General features: G+C 40.1%; 1 protein-coding gene across 1 annotated transcript in view; it reads right to left on the bottom strand.

Moving 5' to 3' along the window:
• Positions 1-17,122, bottom strand: part of ENOX1 (ecto-NOX disulfide-thiol exchanger 1) — a 364,528-nt gene that overhangs the window by 280,364 nt on the left and 67,042 nt on the right. The window contains exon 2 of the mRNA XM_015851740.2: positions 13,965-14,038. The gene's annotated coding sequence lies outside the window, so the exon portion shown is untranslated. The remainder of the gene's footprint in view (positions 1-13,964; positions 14,039-17,122) is intronic.

A 17,122-nucleotide genomic window follows, 5' to 3' on the forward strand; every position in this document is an offset into this window, starting at 1 on the left:
CAGGTCCAAAGAAGGGCAACAAGGCTTGTGAAGGGGCTTGAAGAATATGCCCTATGAGGAGAGACTGAAGGAACTGGTGCTGTTTAGTCTGGGGGAAAGTAAGCTGAGGGGAGACTTTATTGCTCTCTTCCACTATCTGAAAGATGCTTACAGCAAGAGCAGGGTTGGTCTCTTCTCACTGGTGACAGGTAACAGGATGAGGAGAATGGCCTCAAGTTGGGATAGGGGAGGTTTAGGTTGGATATAAGGAAAAATTTCTTTACAGAAAGGGTTGTTAAGCACTGGAATAAGCTGCTCAGGGAGGTGGTTGAGTCACCATCCCTGGATGTGTTTAGAAACTGTTTGGATATGGTGCTCAGTGACATGATTTAGTGGAGGGTTGTTAGTTAGGGTAGTATGGTTAGGTCATGGTTGGACTCGATCATCTTTAAGGTCCTTTCCAACCTGAATGATTCTATTATTCTGTGATTCTATGATTCTATGATTTTTGCCTGCTACTTTTAATTTGAAGTGGCATTTTCAAAATCATTTTTGTCAGACAGCTTTTCCATGCAGAAGGAAGGGGCTGAATTCTGACAGACCTGAAGTAACCATAACACTACCTTTGTCATATAGTAATACTTGCACAATACTCAATGTCCTTCACTTTCATTACTCTAGGCAAAGAAAGTAAATGAGAAGCTTAAGTCAAATTTCTGAAAACAATCCTTTTAGGAGTGCACAGAACCCAACTGGAAGCCAGAAAACAAAATAGCATAGATACTAATAATAATTATAAGTAGTTTATTGAGCCAAGACTTTTACCTTACCAAAGATTATAGAATCATTGAGATTGGAAAACTTCTGTTATGATCTACTCCAACCACTGCCCCATCACAGCCATGCCCACTAAACCATGTCCCTCGGGGTCACACCTGTGCAGTCCTTGAACACTTCCAGGGATGGTGAGATGATGACTCCAACATTTCTCCAGACAGCTTGTTCCAATACCTCACTGCTCTTTCAGAGAATAAATTTTTCATCATACCCAACCTGAATCTCCCCTGGCACAATTTAAGACCATCATCTCTCATCCTGCCACTGCTACCTGGGAGAAGAGGCCAACCCCCACCTCACCACAACCTCCTTTCAGGTAGTTGCAAAGAGAATAACATCACACCTGAGCCTCCTCTCCTCCATACTGAACAATCCCAGTTCCCTCATCCACTGCCCATAAGACCTGTGCTCCAGAACCTTCACACCTTCACTGTCCTTCTGTTGACACACTCCGGGGCCTATGTTCCGTATTTCAGCTCATATAAAGTAGCACATTAAAAAATATTCAATCATTACCAGTGCTTCCATTTAGAAGAAAAGGAAACAAGAACCACAGGCCAATATCCCCATCATTCAGTGGTAAGTCACAGGATGAGCTGGATATAGCACCAGTAAAAATCACCCAAACATTTGAACTATGCACTCTGATTAGCACACCAGCATGCACCCATAAAGAAAAACAAGAATCCTAACTCGTTGAGTGGGAGTGAAGAAGGAGGGTCTCCATTATAACTCACATCAGAAAGCATTACACAACGAAGAACAATGACAGAAATAGTGATGCAAAACTGTTCTACAGAAATCTTGTCAGAAGAAAAAATAGCAGGCAGGAATCTCTGGACATGCTGGGCTAGGCTTATCAGAAAAAAATATCCCTGCTCAGATATAACAGAGCCAGCTCAGGCTCCTTTCACACTCATCAGATGGAAAAAGGCACATATTGATGTTAAGTGTTTGGTCAAGCGCACATATTTGTTCATCCTAGGGCAAAAGAAATCCTCCTCCTAAAGCACTGTGAGATCATTCATCTCCTTCACAGTCAGATGCCTACAACCCTTCAGCGAGCAGCCAAGATGGACCAGCTAAATACAGATGAAGACACAGATCTCAAGATTCAGCTGGATATGTAGCATCTTTTTTTCTGAAGGCCGGTGGTTACTATTCTGTAAAAAATTATTCTACCAACAGAAGTGTGGTAAAGATTGGCAAATGAGGGAAGAATTCCTAATTATTTTTTTTCTTATACATTTGAATATGGTAATAAATGCTAGTGTTAACTTTCAGATGTTTTAAACTGTTTTGTTACTCTTCTGCTTATGTACGCTCCCATTCTGCACACTGCATAAGCATCACTTAGTTAGGAGAAAGCAGGAGAGTCTCACAACATCTCCATTAAAATGGAACACACAAGCCTGGAGTACTTCATTTTAAGCACAGAGAGAAATTTGTTTTCTGATGAGAAGTAAAACGGGCCCTTGAACTTAAAAGTCAATGACAGAAAAAAAAAATAGACACAAGATACGATTTATAGCAGCAAAAGAAAGTTATTCAGGAGTCAATAATTTTTCAAAAGGATTAACAGAGCATATGCAGCATTACCTATAATGAGATAGGAAGAGTATAGGGAGTACAATTTGCATGCTATTTAGATTCAACAGATAGTTACACTGTTGATACCTAAAGTGCTGTTGTTGTCACAGTAAAGGTGGAGGTCCTGTACATCCTCTGAAAATTAATACTGTTCAAAGAAAATGGTTTAAATTGCAATCCTTTGGGTATCTATTAGAGTTTAAACTATAAAGAAGGATGCTCCATTAGATGACTAAATTTCCTTTTTATCATAAGGTCACAGCGGTTGGCTGAAAAAGGCGTCAAGGCAACTTTTTAAATCCAGATCTATTTAGCTCTTGGATTCAACCAGGAATTTAATGCCAAATGGAAAACAGTAGGTAAGCATGAAAACTGAAGTAATCTATCACCATTAACTTTTCAACAGATAAGCATTTCTTTGTTTGAACAAATACACATTCCAGGACATGAAAACAAAAATGTTTTGAACAGCACAGCTTCTGTAAGACCTCTGCATAATGAAATTTCAGGAAATGCCCAACACAGAGGTTTTGGTGCACAAAGAATATTATTCATTTTCTTTCCACATAACAAATAAATAAATACTTCTATGCTAAACACAAATTTAAGTACCATATGCTGCTCCACTTTGTATTCTTCAATGCTTCAGAAAGCATGGAGAAATGTACTTACATTATTAATTCCTCAGTGTGTGAAGTTAAAAAAGCCTCAGCAATTCAGTTGAAAACCAGTTCAGCTGATATATAGCAAGAATTGTTTTTCCCTAGACTGCCGCTTACAAACCCAATGTTGATTCTGAAACAACCTGATTTCCTTCCAACTCATACATCATTATCAGTAATAATGATTCTTCAGATCCTCCTGCTGCAAACTCACTACCTTGTGCTTGCACTGTCAGCAGCAGCTGTACTGCCAGTTTATGCTTCCTTTTTGGTCAACTTGGTGATTAATCGATCAGAATTTAGTGTTTTAGCTATTTGGATGGTGCATTCCCCCATTCTAATTGCTTTGGCTCAGAAAGATAAACAAGAATAAAGAGCTATATGGCCTTTTCTCTTCCCTCACTCCAGATGAGGGTAAAATACAATTACAGATTACATACAAAATCCAGCCGCCATGAATAGTAAGAAGTAGAAAAGAAGGTGGCTGCATTTGTTCTCATCACATAAAATGTACAAGCTTTTAAAATGCAATTGAGAATTTTTAAAAGCTGATAAAAACGATGGGAAGCACTAGTATTAGAAGAAATAAACGATTATGTGGGTTTTCCCTCATTTTCTTTTCTATTTGATTAACTAAAGGGAGCCTTGTATCTATTGTATTTTGACACTGGTGTCAGATGTAACTGCTGATACACCGAGAGTACAGTCTGTCAAAATGGCAAGAAAACAAAAGAAGCTCTAAGTTGAACCAGAGTTTGTACGAGGGCTGCTCCAAAGTAATGCTTCCTATTACTATGTCAGTTCACAGCATCAGAAGTAGATGTTAGTGGTATGGCTGTAGAGGGTGCACCTTCCCACCAATATCCCGTTATATGTTTCTGCCATGTGACAGATGGCAGCAGAGGAGCAGTCTGACACAATGACATCTGACGTGGAAGTACATCTGAAGTAAAGATGTATCATTGAATTCCTCCATGCAGAAAAAAAAGCACCCACCTACAATCATCAGTGCTTGCTGAACATCCATGGGGACCACAGTGAGGTGGTGCGTTTCAGCACTGTCAATAGACATAAAATACAAGCCACGTTCCGGACAGCCATGCACAGATGTGACAACACAAAATGAAGAGTGTCTCAATCAGCTCATCAAAACAAAAAGGAGATTGCAACCAAAGAACTGTGTATGAAACTGATTATCGGTTTCAGTGCATTGGAAGCGATGGTTCCAACGCTGGAAAATCACAAAATTTGCACCAGGTGGGTCCCATGAATGCTCACATAGGAACAGAAAGAACACTATATGCAAGTTTGTCAGGACCTACTGAATCAACATAAAGCTTCAGGCAACACATTCCTGGGCTTCAGCATCAGCAGTGATGAGATATGATGTTACGACTATGCACCAGTGTAAAAATGGAAGTCCATGGAGTGATAACATGTGAATTCCCCACTAAGGAAAAAGTTCAAGACACAGCCCTCAGCAGGTAAAGTAACTGTCTTTTGAGATGAGGAAGGGGTGATGCTACTGGATTTCCTGGAACCTTGAACAAACCATCAACTCTACCACTATATCACAATGCTGACTAAGCTGAAGACTTGAATTTCCAGTCAGGTCAGAGAAGAATCACAGAATGTCCTGGGTTGAAAACGATCATCTAGTTTCAATGCCCTGCTATGTGCAGGGTCACCAACCAACAGATCAGGCCTCCCAGAGTCATGTCCAGCCTGGCCTTGAATGCCTCCAGGGATGGGGCATCCACACTGTATAGTCCAGAATTGACACCTTCTGATCTCCATTCCCTCAGGCTTATGAAGATGGATTGCATGGGCAGAATTTTCCTAGCAGTGATGCCATCATGGCAGCTGTGAAACATCAGGTCACCTCCACTGGTGCAGACTTTTTACAAGCACAGCATGCAGACTCTTGTTCATCGCTGGTAAAAATGCACTGCTATGGTGTTGACTGTTGAAAACTATTGTTTTGTAGCTGAGAATTTTCTCTAATAAACAGAGCTTTTGTGCTCTTTGTATCTGTTGTAGTCACCACAGAAATAAACAGGAGGCATTACTTTTGGACCACCCTGTCCAGCAATTGAAAATCACTGTTAGTACCAAATACCTATGTTAACCCTCCAAACTGACAGAAACACATGGGCTGGAGAATTTGTTGTAAGTTTCTTGAGATAGTCACTACTCAGAAACACAGTGAAGTGTACATATTTCTGTAGGCAATAACCTCCTGTCCTATGGGGAAAGACAACAAGAAGACAGTTGTTGGCCTAACATGACACAGTTCTGCAGGCCTCAACAGCGTATGAAGAGGATAGAGCAGTCTAGGAATGATGGATGAATGGATCTGTAGCACGGCAATATTCCCACTAGGAGCAAGAAGTTCTCAACATTTTTTCCCTTTCAGATTTTGAAAAGGATAACATAAAAATTAATGCCTGTTGAACTAGAAGGCGAGGATTACTGCAAGAAAGATGATGATTTCTATACTGAGGTTGCAAACCAGACAATAATATGTTTGCAGCATAAAGAAGTTCTATAATCATTTTGTCAATTGCCTGTATCAATACAAAGAAATGTAGTCTCTAGCAAGAGAATGTATTGCAGCAAGTCCCCTTGCTGATTTAGGATGGTAGTGTTTACCTTTCCTTATAAGCCATCAGAGACACGATTATATATTGTGTAAATACAGTGGGGACATGGATTAATTTCAAACCTATCACATAATCTGATGAGATTTCCCATGAGATCTCCTAACAGTCTGCAGCACTGTGAGCCATTATTTCCATATTTATTGGAAATAACATCTGAGCCAAGGCAAGGCATGGCATTCCCACTGAGAGCAGTCATGACATGAATGGAATTAACTCCGGTCACTGTATACATGGAGGGTCTTTTTGCTATTATTAGCATACACTTCAAATAATACCTAACTCCATGATGGTACAGTACACCACATGAGAGTATTGAGAGGGGTCTCCTAAATGTTGACCTACGTTTCTGATACATATATGGGACACAAATCAGATTTCACCTGAATTTCAACATCCTCTCCACTGGATGAGCTCCTGCCTCTTGCCAGAATGGCATCAGAACTGTGATATGATAGAAGCACTCAAGATCTTCCTTTTAAAACACATTCCATTAAGCAGCAAGAACAAAATCACAATGAACTGTGATGTTTATGATCATAATTTAAAGGATGAACAAGAAGCTGTGGTTCCACTTGTACTCATTTGGAACTACCTATCTATTTTAAGTGATCTCCACTTGATGGATGTTATGAGGTGTGGATGAATCCCTTTGTGCTTCACTGTCACAGCAGCCATGTTGGCATCTCTGGCTCCACAGAAGGTATGACTAAATTAGTACCATCTGAAGATTTCAAAGCCAATGTCCTTCAAACTTTTTCCCAACATTTCTATTTATCTTTGTAAGTAAACTTTCTCCATTTTTAGTTGACCTGTTTCTCTTACCTGATTCATTTGAGGATGCTTTGTAACACTGTAATTTGTCACCATGGCAACAAGTGTTCGGTCACTACAGCTGATGTCACCGAATGAATCAAGTAAGAAAATCACAAAAATGATTAAAATAAAAAGAAAAAAATTATATATTCTAAACAAATGCAGTAATAATTTGGGATAATAAGAAAAGAAATTCAGTTGGATGTGATTACTTAATTTCAGTTTTAAGACTACATGGTTTTAGTTTCTTTTTCTTTTGTAGGTTTTATTTTGTTGCTGTTGCTTGCTTTTAACTTTTCATGCTCTTTTGTGTGTGGTAGTAACTGAGTAAAATCCAGTAAAACAGGCTCTGGTATGTATTACCCAGTAATACATCTCACAGTGAGACTGTTGCAGTTTCAAACCCACCTCTGCCAAAGTTTTAAAGAGAAGCTGAAGCACGGCTGACCTCTCCCTAAGGGCACAATGAGACCTGCCTTGTCCACTCAATCAGCCACTTAATCATTCCATCCAAAAGGGCTGAATGTGTAGCTGTCTCCAAGTATCCTGCCAGTGCCCCGAAGCTTTAGACATTGTGTATTATATTTATTTATCTAGCTCAATTTTTCTGATATAAATAACCAAAGCCCAAAACTCTTCTGTTGTTTTTCCCTACCTATGTCAATGCTACAGTGATGTCTATTATATGGGTCAATGTTGATTGCAACCCAGGATTCTGTAAAGCTTTTTGGGGAAAGCTTTGCTTGGCTGGTTGCAGAATAAAAGGGTTGTGATTAATGGTTCTGTGTCAGGGTGGAGGCAGGTTTAGGTTCAATGTTAGGAGGAAGTTTTTCACTCAGAGGGTGGTGACGCACTGGAACAGGTTGCCCAAGGAGGCTGTGGATGCCCCATCCTTAGAGGCATTCATGGCCAGGCTGGATGTGGCTCTGGGCAGCCTGGTCTGACCCTGCACATAGCAGGGGGTTTGAAACTGGATCATCATTGTGGTCCTTTTCAACCCAAGCTATTCTATGATTCTATGCTTCTAAAAACCTTAGAAAGGCAAAAGCAGCTACTACATCATCATCCAGGGCAGCCTTTTGTAGATTTACCTGTAACTCAAGTATAAATGCAGGATAATCTTATTACTATTTGCATAATATACCTCTGGATTTAGCAAGAATGTTGATAAATCCATTAAAAACTTCAGCTAACACACAAATTTCTTTATATATTTCTTATAGCTAGTGGTGACACATAGCTAAAGATGTCTTTACAAGGTGATTCTAACTTTAGAAATAGTAATAAAACCTATTTATCATATGTGAGTGTCTTGAAGCTTTATAATTTTGTCACATTTTACATGAAAAGTAACTTTATTTCTTAAATAATATAACTGATGCTGATTTAGGAGCAGCCACTTCCATCACCATCATGCAAGAAACCTCTGGGGGATTAAACTTTAGGAGACACTCTCGCAAAAATTAAGCACCACTTTTATAGCTTTACTAATTGAATGTAATTAATTTACTAGTGCTCTGGAATGGCAGGTATTAAAAAAATAATAAAATCCTCAAGCATTTTTTTTTGCTTTACATGTGATAAACGCTACAGTCACTCTTTCACAGAGGGAACACTATTAGGTGATAGTGGAGTTCTTCACAGCAGGTCGATTGAGATTGTCAAAGTTCATTAGCATGTATGTGACTGGTAAATAATTGAGTTAATTTTAGGCTGAGTGACATATTTAGAAAACTACAAATCACCTAATTTTGTGAATTTAATCAACCTTTGCTCTTCCCCAGAACATCCAGCATACATCTGCAATATTAAGCGTGAACCTACTCTTCACTGTACAGCCCTGACAAATACAAATGCTTTGCAAACTTTCATAATCCTCACCTGCTTTAAATAGCAGCCTCAAGCAAGCAGATAAACACAATAAAAGAAAATTGCAGAGAAAATAAAAACTTAAATAAACAAGAAACCTGAGAAAGAATTTTTCTTTAAATGAAATATCAGCCAGGTTTACTTTGAGATCTCCATTTGCTTTGTCTCTAAGAATTAAAATGCTTAAGTCCTCAAGATACCAACGTAGAAAAATACTGTTCTGGAAGCATTAAAAAAAGCAAAAATCCACCTAATGTTAAAAAAAAAAAAAAATCCAATCAGCTGTAAAATTCTTGTTTGCATTGGCACTTTCTTAGCACAGTCAAATCACATTACAAAAGTAAAAATGGCATCACATACGGATCTTCCAGGTTTGGCTTCTGAAAAAGGCTATTTTCTGAGGCAGGAAACACCTTCCCCAAAGTTTAGCTGTATTTGGAAACAAGTCACGAATCCTAACTGATATGAGTGAGTTATTCATTTTTCATTGGAAGACTCCCGACCTTTTTAGCACAAAGCTGAAACTTTCTATTGGTACTAAATTCGATACGGAAAATGACAGTATTGAGGTAGAACAGTGAGCTTTCCCATGTAAAATTTACACTGTTGAGATACGTGCTTGCAAAAGGGGTAATTACTCTTCAGTTTCACATTTTGAGTTCAAAAACAAATTGCTTGTGGATTACTGGCAGCTACAGCTTGGGTGCTGACACTTAACTGTTTGTTATTAATACGCAAAGCAATTAATGTAATTATAAATATGGAAAAGAAAAATATCAGCACTATTTACATTAGTTAGCTACTAGGAGGTAAAATACTTTGTCAGCTGTAATACAATACAAATTGCTGCAAAGTGTTTAATACAATTATAACATGTAGATATTCAAAGCACTACAGTTTATATTCTAGGTCTGTCCTCCTGGGATCAATTTATGATACACTGTGCTGGATATCTCATCTTTACAAAATCACGTTACTTTGTTCCTATGTTGCTACATCAGGATACCACACAGTTTACCTACATGTGAGATTTCAGGCCCAAACCCCACATTCTGAAGAGCAGTGCATATTGCTGGGATACACAGAGACAAGGAGCATATGTGTGATGAGTATAGACAGAATCATAGTATCGTCTGAGTTGGAAGGAACCTTTAAAGGTCAGCTAGTCCAACCCCATTGCAAAGAACAGGACGTCTACAGCTAGAATCTACAGCTAATACCCATTCAGAAAGCACAACACATGAGTATGCACCTCTCTCCAATTCTACAACAACTTCCTCAAGCAAGCACTAGGGAAAAAAAAAAAAGGAAAAAAAAAAAAAAAGCATAGCAGAATCAACAGCAGATCATATCCCTTCATTGCATTGGTTTCTTGGTTGTTCACATAAAACAAACATCTTTCACTTAGACATTTACCTCCATCCCTTGCCTGCACAGCACATCCTGACATGCAGCAGCACTGTAAGGGAGGTTCAGGAGGTCTAAAGAAGAATCTCTTGTAGGTGATAGCCCGTTAAGTGAAAGGTGGACACTCAAATTCTATATGGCCCGTCCCCTTGTAAATACTCAGAGTCACTAAGCCGTTTATGCAGAAAGGCTCGCCTTCATTTTCCTTCCTTTACCTTCATTTTCTTGCATTGGGAATTAAATTTGCATGCAGAAGTACTAATATAAATGGAGGCCAAAGCTAAACAAGACTATTTCAAAGCTCCGTATTAATGCTTTAATTTTTAAGTCTGACAGTGGTGTAACACTTTACTGACATCCTCACTTAATAACACTGTATGTTACTTGGTAACATATGGCATGTTTAACAATGTGACTCAGCTCCAATTGTTCTAGGGAATCTGAAGACAACTTTGTCTCCATATTCCCTTGTACTGAAGAGTCGTGCTTGTAATCACCTATTGTAAACACATATTTTCTAGTACTGCTAAGGGAGACAAGCAGTCCCAAGTCAGAAAAGGTAAATGCTTTAACGTGGAATTTCTTTGCATAACTTTGATAAATAGAAGGGACAACACAGAGGAGACGTGGTACTAAATACAGGGAACTGCTTAGGTGGGGAAGCAGAGGGAAAAGTAATAATGAGCAGGGGAGGGCTGAAACTGACACCTCCTCCAAGCAGACCAAATCGCTGCTGCCCTTGCTTGGCTTCCCAGTCGTGCCACAAGGCTGATCCAAAGCCCACTGAAAGCAGCAAAGCCCCAAGAAAGAGCCAGAACACAAGCCTCTCAGTCATCATTCATTCCATTGCATGAGGCCTTGCAACATCACAGGATGGGTGCCCCACCTGAGGACCAGGCACCCACAAAGGACAGCCTGGGAGCCGGGGAGCATGGGTGCAGCCAGGGGAGGCAGGACACAGGGAACTCAGGGGACTGCCTATGACAGTGGGTGACCATTGCCCCTGCCAATGGACTGCAGGGCCTGGGCAGCAGTGCCCAAGGGCCATAGGCCCCACATCCCATGGCTTACAGCCTGCAGAACGGTGCACAGGCCTGTGGCTGAACCTCCCTGCTTCTGCCGCTTGTCACAATACAACATTACTTTCTGTGTTTAATGTTTCAGATCCGTGCGCAGTTAAAAAATAAGTCAGAGCCTGCCAGTTATTTCTCCAAGGTTTCCGAACACAAACTTTGCAGCTCTTCTGCTGTTTTGCACAGGCTGCCGCAGATGGAAGACAGATATCTGTCCGCCAACGTTTGAAGAGGACCAGATTTTTTTGTTTAGAGTTTTTCACTGTTTAGCACTCCCAATAGTACAATCAGCCAGGCCAGTCTTTCTCTCCATAACAAGTGCACACACGAATGAGCACAAGATACCATTGTCTGTGCAGGATTCACACGCACAGAGACATCTGCAGAGAATTGGGACTGCCCTGACAGTTAGTTTTGGAAAGAGAGGGGCCAACTTCTTCTAACCTGGCTTGGAAAGCTCTAAAACTGCTGTGAAGTCTTGCCAAAAGGCAGCACATTTACTGAAAGGGAAGGAAAACAATGTTGCCCAGTAGCCATTCCAGCTGCCATCAGATGGGAAGATTTGGTATTTCCAAGTAACTGAAATATTTGGGAAGCTGTGGCCCTAGTGCAGCCTATTGGTAAGTCAGCTATGCTTCCATCCCAGCTGATGGCTGCCAACACAGACTGACCTCACATCCCCCTGCCAGAGTCATAGCCGTTCTCTGCCATCACACCCAATCCTCCTCAAAAGTTTCCACACCTTCCAGACTCATCACAACAACCCTGCAAGAATAAGCTGAAGCCAACCTGACACAACAGATTTCTCTCTGCAGAGCACATATGTCACAAAGATTGCAGTTCATCACCTACGCTTCTCAAATGTTGCTGAGCACGCTCAAGTGGGATGGTGATTGTGCAAACAGGACAGCACTGATTTTCTTTCTTTCTTTAAAAGAGAGTGGAAGAAGAAGACTTGTTTAACATAAATCTGTTTAAAGTGAGGTTCACAATTCATGCTCAGTGAGCTGTCTCTTGCAGGGTCCAACAGAAAACTGCTCAGAAAACTGTCACCTTTTCCTGGAATCTTTTGCACAGCTTTGGGAATGGGGTTGAGCCTGAACACTTCAGGGCTTCAAGATTTCTTCCCCATGCAGAAGGGTGGTGTCACTGGGTGGTGCCTGAATGACTGCATGCACGCAGGCACAAGTTTCCAGGAGCAACGGAAAGTAAACTACGCCATAAAAGTCATGCAGCGCTTGCTGCTTTCTTTCTTGTGCATGACGTCTTGGGAAAATTTCAGGGAGAAAATGAATGCTGACAGCTGACAGGCATGGGGCAGTGCCTTAAGGGAAATGGGGAAATGTGCTTCCCCATGGACAAAGGCACCGGCAGAGGGAGGGGAGAGGACACGCGGCTGCTCTGCTCCCAGACAGGGATTAGAAGTCGCAGGTGAACCGAGGCCACCTGCCCTACTAATAGCAGCAGCTTCCTGCTCAAAACAAGAAGCAGGTTCACATATTTGTTCTGCAGTTGGGTTCAGACGTAAGCTGCAACACAGATGTTCACAGGGCACAAAGGGGACGCCCAGCAGAGCTGGCTGCAAAAGAAAATTTACGGGAATGACAGCAAGTTTCCTTTTACAGCAGGCTCTCTAGAGAGGCAGTAAAAGGGAAGCTCATTCTGCTATGACTTTTTTTTTTTCTGAAGCTCCTCCCTGTGAAAGATCCCACCGCTGCCAGTCTCCAGAGACTGAAAATGAATTAGAACAAGATGGAAAAAGCAAAAGTCATGGGAAAAAAAAAAAAAATAAAGAAGCAAAAGAGAAAATGAAACAGAACAAATGAGACAGAAATGTACCACAAGGAGGGAGAGCATGGAGGAAAAGGGGAGAAGTAAAGGCATATCACAAGACTGAAGAAATATTAAAGAAATAATAAGAAGTAGGGTTCAGATATTTTGTACATACTCCAAAAACAACATAATCCTCAAACAGACCTGGACACAAACCTGAACATCCAATCAATCCAGAAGTAGAACAATCATACATCAAGTAAACCAAGCAAGTGTCTGATTCCAGACACAAAATGGAGACAGTGGTTCTCCAGTTTTTGCCAATCATCTTGGGACTTACGGAGGAAACACAGTATGAAAATACTTTGCATTCTAATTCTTATACAAGAAGCAACTTCTTTCAAAATCCATCTCTTGGGTCTCCTACGTCAAAACCTACTCCTGAATTTTATTCCATAAGAACAATTCAGCCTCTATGCCACTATAAATTTCTTCAAAGTTTCTCACGCAGATCAAAATAAGTTCAATTGTTACATTCACACATTTGAAAAGCCTTTTCCTTTTTAAAGCTGAGATGCAAAAGCTGATTCTGTAAACTCTTTAGGAAGAATAAAACCTTCCACATCTTCTTGTTTTCCCTTCTCTACTGCTAGGAGCTCAGCAGCACTTCAAGCATCATAAAGTGTGACCTGAGTTTTAAAAAAGAAATCACCTAAAAAATTGCTTCATTATATGCAAGAATGTACTTCTCAAATTGCCTGAGTATTTTCTGTAAATGTTCTGAGTAAATTATCAGCTTCACTGAAATACTTGAGAAAATTTCCAGGAACTTCAGCATGCCCAAAATTTCAACCTATATGGCCCTTTTCTTCAAGCATTTAGTCACATTCATACCTTTACTACCAGCAGTACTTGCAAAGAAAACCGAATGAAACAGACAAAAGCTAGCTAAAGCACAGCCTTAAGTAAAGGAGGACTCAGAGTAGAGTCACTTCTTTCAACTCACTTTATTTCCAGAGCTTGTCACTTGCTCATAGAGACTTTTCCCTTCATTTTGAAGATAAATTTGTACATTTGGCTACATGCTTCTCTCTGAGTAGCCGTGAGCATCACGCACTTCCCAACTTATGACATACAAATACCACCCTATTGAAAATTTAGCCTGCAAAGATCCATCATACTGTCCCATTCGTGGTAAGTTCATTTTATTAAGAGCTTTACAAAGTTCAGCATTAAACAAAACTCACAGATATTCCAAATCATCCAACACAAAATATGAATACATCTGTTGCACTTACCTATTTATTGCAGGTATTCTCCAAGTTTCAGGAAGCATATAACCAAAAACTGTTCCAAATTCAGAGCCCCAAATCTGGAAAAGAGATAACATGTACAAATCACTAACAGAATAAAGCTGAAAACTACAAATGAAAAGAAAATATACCATCATATTTGGAAATTAGTTTATGAGCTGATCCCGCTGTAGCTGTGCATAACATGGGATGTTGTGGGTGATAAAACTGATGGTATGATAACTTAAATTTTACACATGTAATAACAGACAGGTCTTTAGGTGACTTCTACCATATGAATTCAAAATTAGTAAAAAGGCTCTGAAAGTACATCAGATTTCCAAACAGCAGTTTTGCTTCAACTATCTGTAATGAAATAACAAAAGCAACATTGTCAATATGCAAAACTGATGATGGCATAGAAGAAAATAAAAATGTATTAGGCAACCACAAACATCCTTATGTATATTTAAGCAGATTTCTGCCTTTAATTTGCAGCAGGACAGCAATGGGAACAGGGAAACCACATGAAAAAAAATTAAAGACATCATGTGCATTCCTTCTGTCCAAAAATGCTGAATGGGGAAGTTCTGCTACTGATGTGGAGTTCTAGTTGTACATTTTTGTAAGTGTATGTAACACTTAATTACAATTAGTCCTAGAGTATCTCTAAGTTTTTCTGGTCATTCCTGCACAGTGACACAGACAGTAAGGCATTTCATAAGTCTCATGTGCTTAAGAAAGCAAAAAAAGAGGAAGAATATACATTTCGTAAAGAATCAGGCTCGGCAGACTAGGACAAGACATAGGGAAAGAAAAAAAAGAAGGAGAAAAAAACTAGCTAACATGTCCAAATGATCTTGGTCTGATCTTTGCTCTGTACAGTGATTTCTGAGATGACCTCATCAGCTTCACCAACATGAACAGATGCTGCACTGAGCATTTCTATTGCACCAACAGCATCTTTGAATTCTGCAGTAGGAAACAATCTTCCACACAGTGCTGCAGAACAGCCACAACTCTAAAGAAACTTAAAGTAGACATTAGAAAAAAGCCTTGCCTCTTTCCCTTCTCTAAAATTTTGCTTGAGCTTTTGCCTGCAGCTGCACCACTGGTACCCACCACGATTCCCAGTGTCTGCAAAGTGAATCATCCCAGTAGTTAGATGAGTCAGTCACAGAGCAGTCCACACCCACCACGCATCAATGGGCACCTGACTGGGAGCACCTAGGTGCTGCAGCTGAATAGCAGGCATTTTCTTCTCAAAAGGCTCTACCCACCAAAAGAGTCCTAGACTCCCTCTGTAGGATTACCTCTGGTAATTTTCAAGCAGGGAGACAAAATGTAAATATCAGCATGGGTAATTATTTCACTGCTTTTTTTTTTTTTTTTTTTTTTTGCAAGATAATCAGACATAAAGATAAGGCTGTCTCTGTGAGGCAGAAGCAGTAGAAATTTTTTATCCAGCAACTGCATGAAAGATTTTGCCAGTTCTTCATACAAAAGCAACAGTTCACTGATTTGTAGCTGCTGCCTACTTTCATGTATAAAAACAACAACTACAGACATCCCTCACAGGTCTTCTCTACATATTTTCAGGCAATCTCTATAAACATGACAATAGCTAGAGTTATTTATTCTATACGCTATCTTTCCATTCCTGCTGCTGATGTCAACCACAGAGAAGCTCCTCAGCAGCTCAGACTGCATCACAGGGAGGCACGGGTAAAGCCACACGTCTGCCCTTCGCATCTCCTATTCAGTTCCCCAGTAGAGATTTCCACAATAGGGAGCAGAGGAATCACAAAGAGAATTCCATTAATGTTAATGTGTAAATCAGCAAATACCACCTCCAAAAGCAGTGGGGGCTGTTTGGTATGTAATATCAATAAGAAGCAACTGCAAGATCAAAGCATGGCCAAAATTTACTCTTTATTTTTTGAAATAATGTCTTCTGCTCTTCTGAATTCACTTCTTCAGCAATCAGCTTTATAACGCTTTTCTCACATAAATTTATTTCACACACTATGCTTTGGGTTGGAAGTAGATGATCTAGTATTGCAGTTGACGCTCCATCTCTGCAGGTTTCCAAGGTGAGGCTGGATCAGGCCCTGGGCAACCTGATCTAGCTGTGGTGTCCCTGTTCATTTCAGGGAAGCTGGACTAGATTGCCCTCAGAGGTCCCTACGATAGGATTCTATCATTCGATGGTCTCTAAGGTCCCTTCCAACTTAAGCCATTCTATGGTTCTCTTTTTCCCCTTGTCTCTTACCCATGTTAACTGTTGCATGTTTCATCCTCTGCAGTGGACTACAAGCCCTCACGCTACCTCACCTGAATAGGAGTTATCACTCATCATTAGGCACCTAAACGCATACATGATGCTACGATGCAAGTATCTTAAGCTGAGTGGTCTTTATGATGGGCAGTAGAACCCAAGTTCAATCAAGTACCAAAGTAGAACCCGAGAGCAGCCAAGACCAACAAAACTTCTCTTATAAAGGTAACCTTGAAAACAGGAACCGGGTGTAAAATCATCCTAATGTGATAATGAATGAAATAGTATCACTCAAAGACACGTCTCAAGGGATTGCTGACCTGGGAATTTCTTATCACATATTTATAGAGAAACATTGTGAATTTATGCATGTTTCCAAGGCAGCCTAACTTTGCTACCAAAGTTTAGAGAAATTACATGTGGATACACACAGTCAATTTGCTGTGCATAACATTATCAGCTTTTATTTTAGAAATGACCACCCATCTATCTGTTCCAAAAGATCTCATAGGGTTATTAAAAGATGCCAAGAAAACTTCGTACTTGTAGCACACTTTCTATCTTTAATAACACCAGCTGTCACTTTTGCAAATGCACCATGCCCTCCACAGTTATCCCATACTCTGCAAACACCAAAAATGCCCCCAAACCCTCCCACGGTTATTAACATCTGCTTCATTTACTGATACTGACAAACTGAAGGACAAAGGCATGATTTAACAGATTGTTCTGTGCAAAGAAACAATGCAGTTCACAAAAGGATTCATCAAATGCCCCTGTCAGAAAGCCTTACAGAGCACAGCTTAATGAACGTATGCAAATTGCTGTAATATATAAAATGTCTGCTACCACTTCAACAAGTAATGTGCTTATGAAATCTATAGAG

The sequence above is a fragment of the Coturnix japonica genome, chromosome 1, assembly GCF_001577835.2.
Source record: "Coturnix japonica isolate 7356 chromosome 1, Coturnix japonica 2.1, whole genome shotgun sequence".
NCBI classification, from domain to species: domain Eukaryota; kingdom Metazoa; phylum Chordata; class Aves; order Galliformes; family Phasianidae; genus Coturnix; species Coturnix japonica.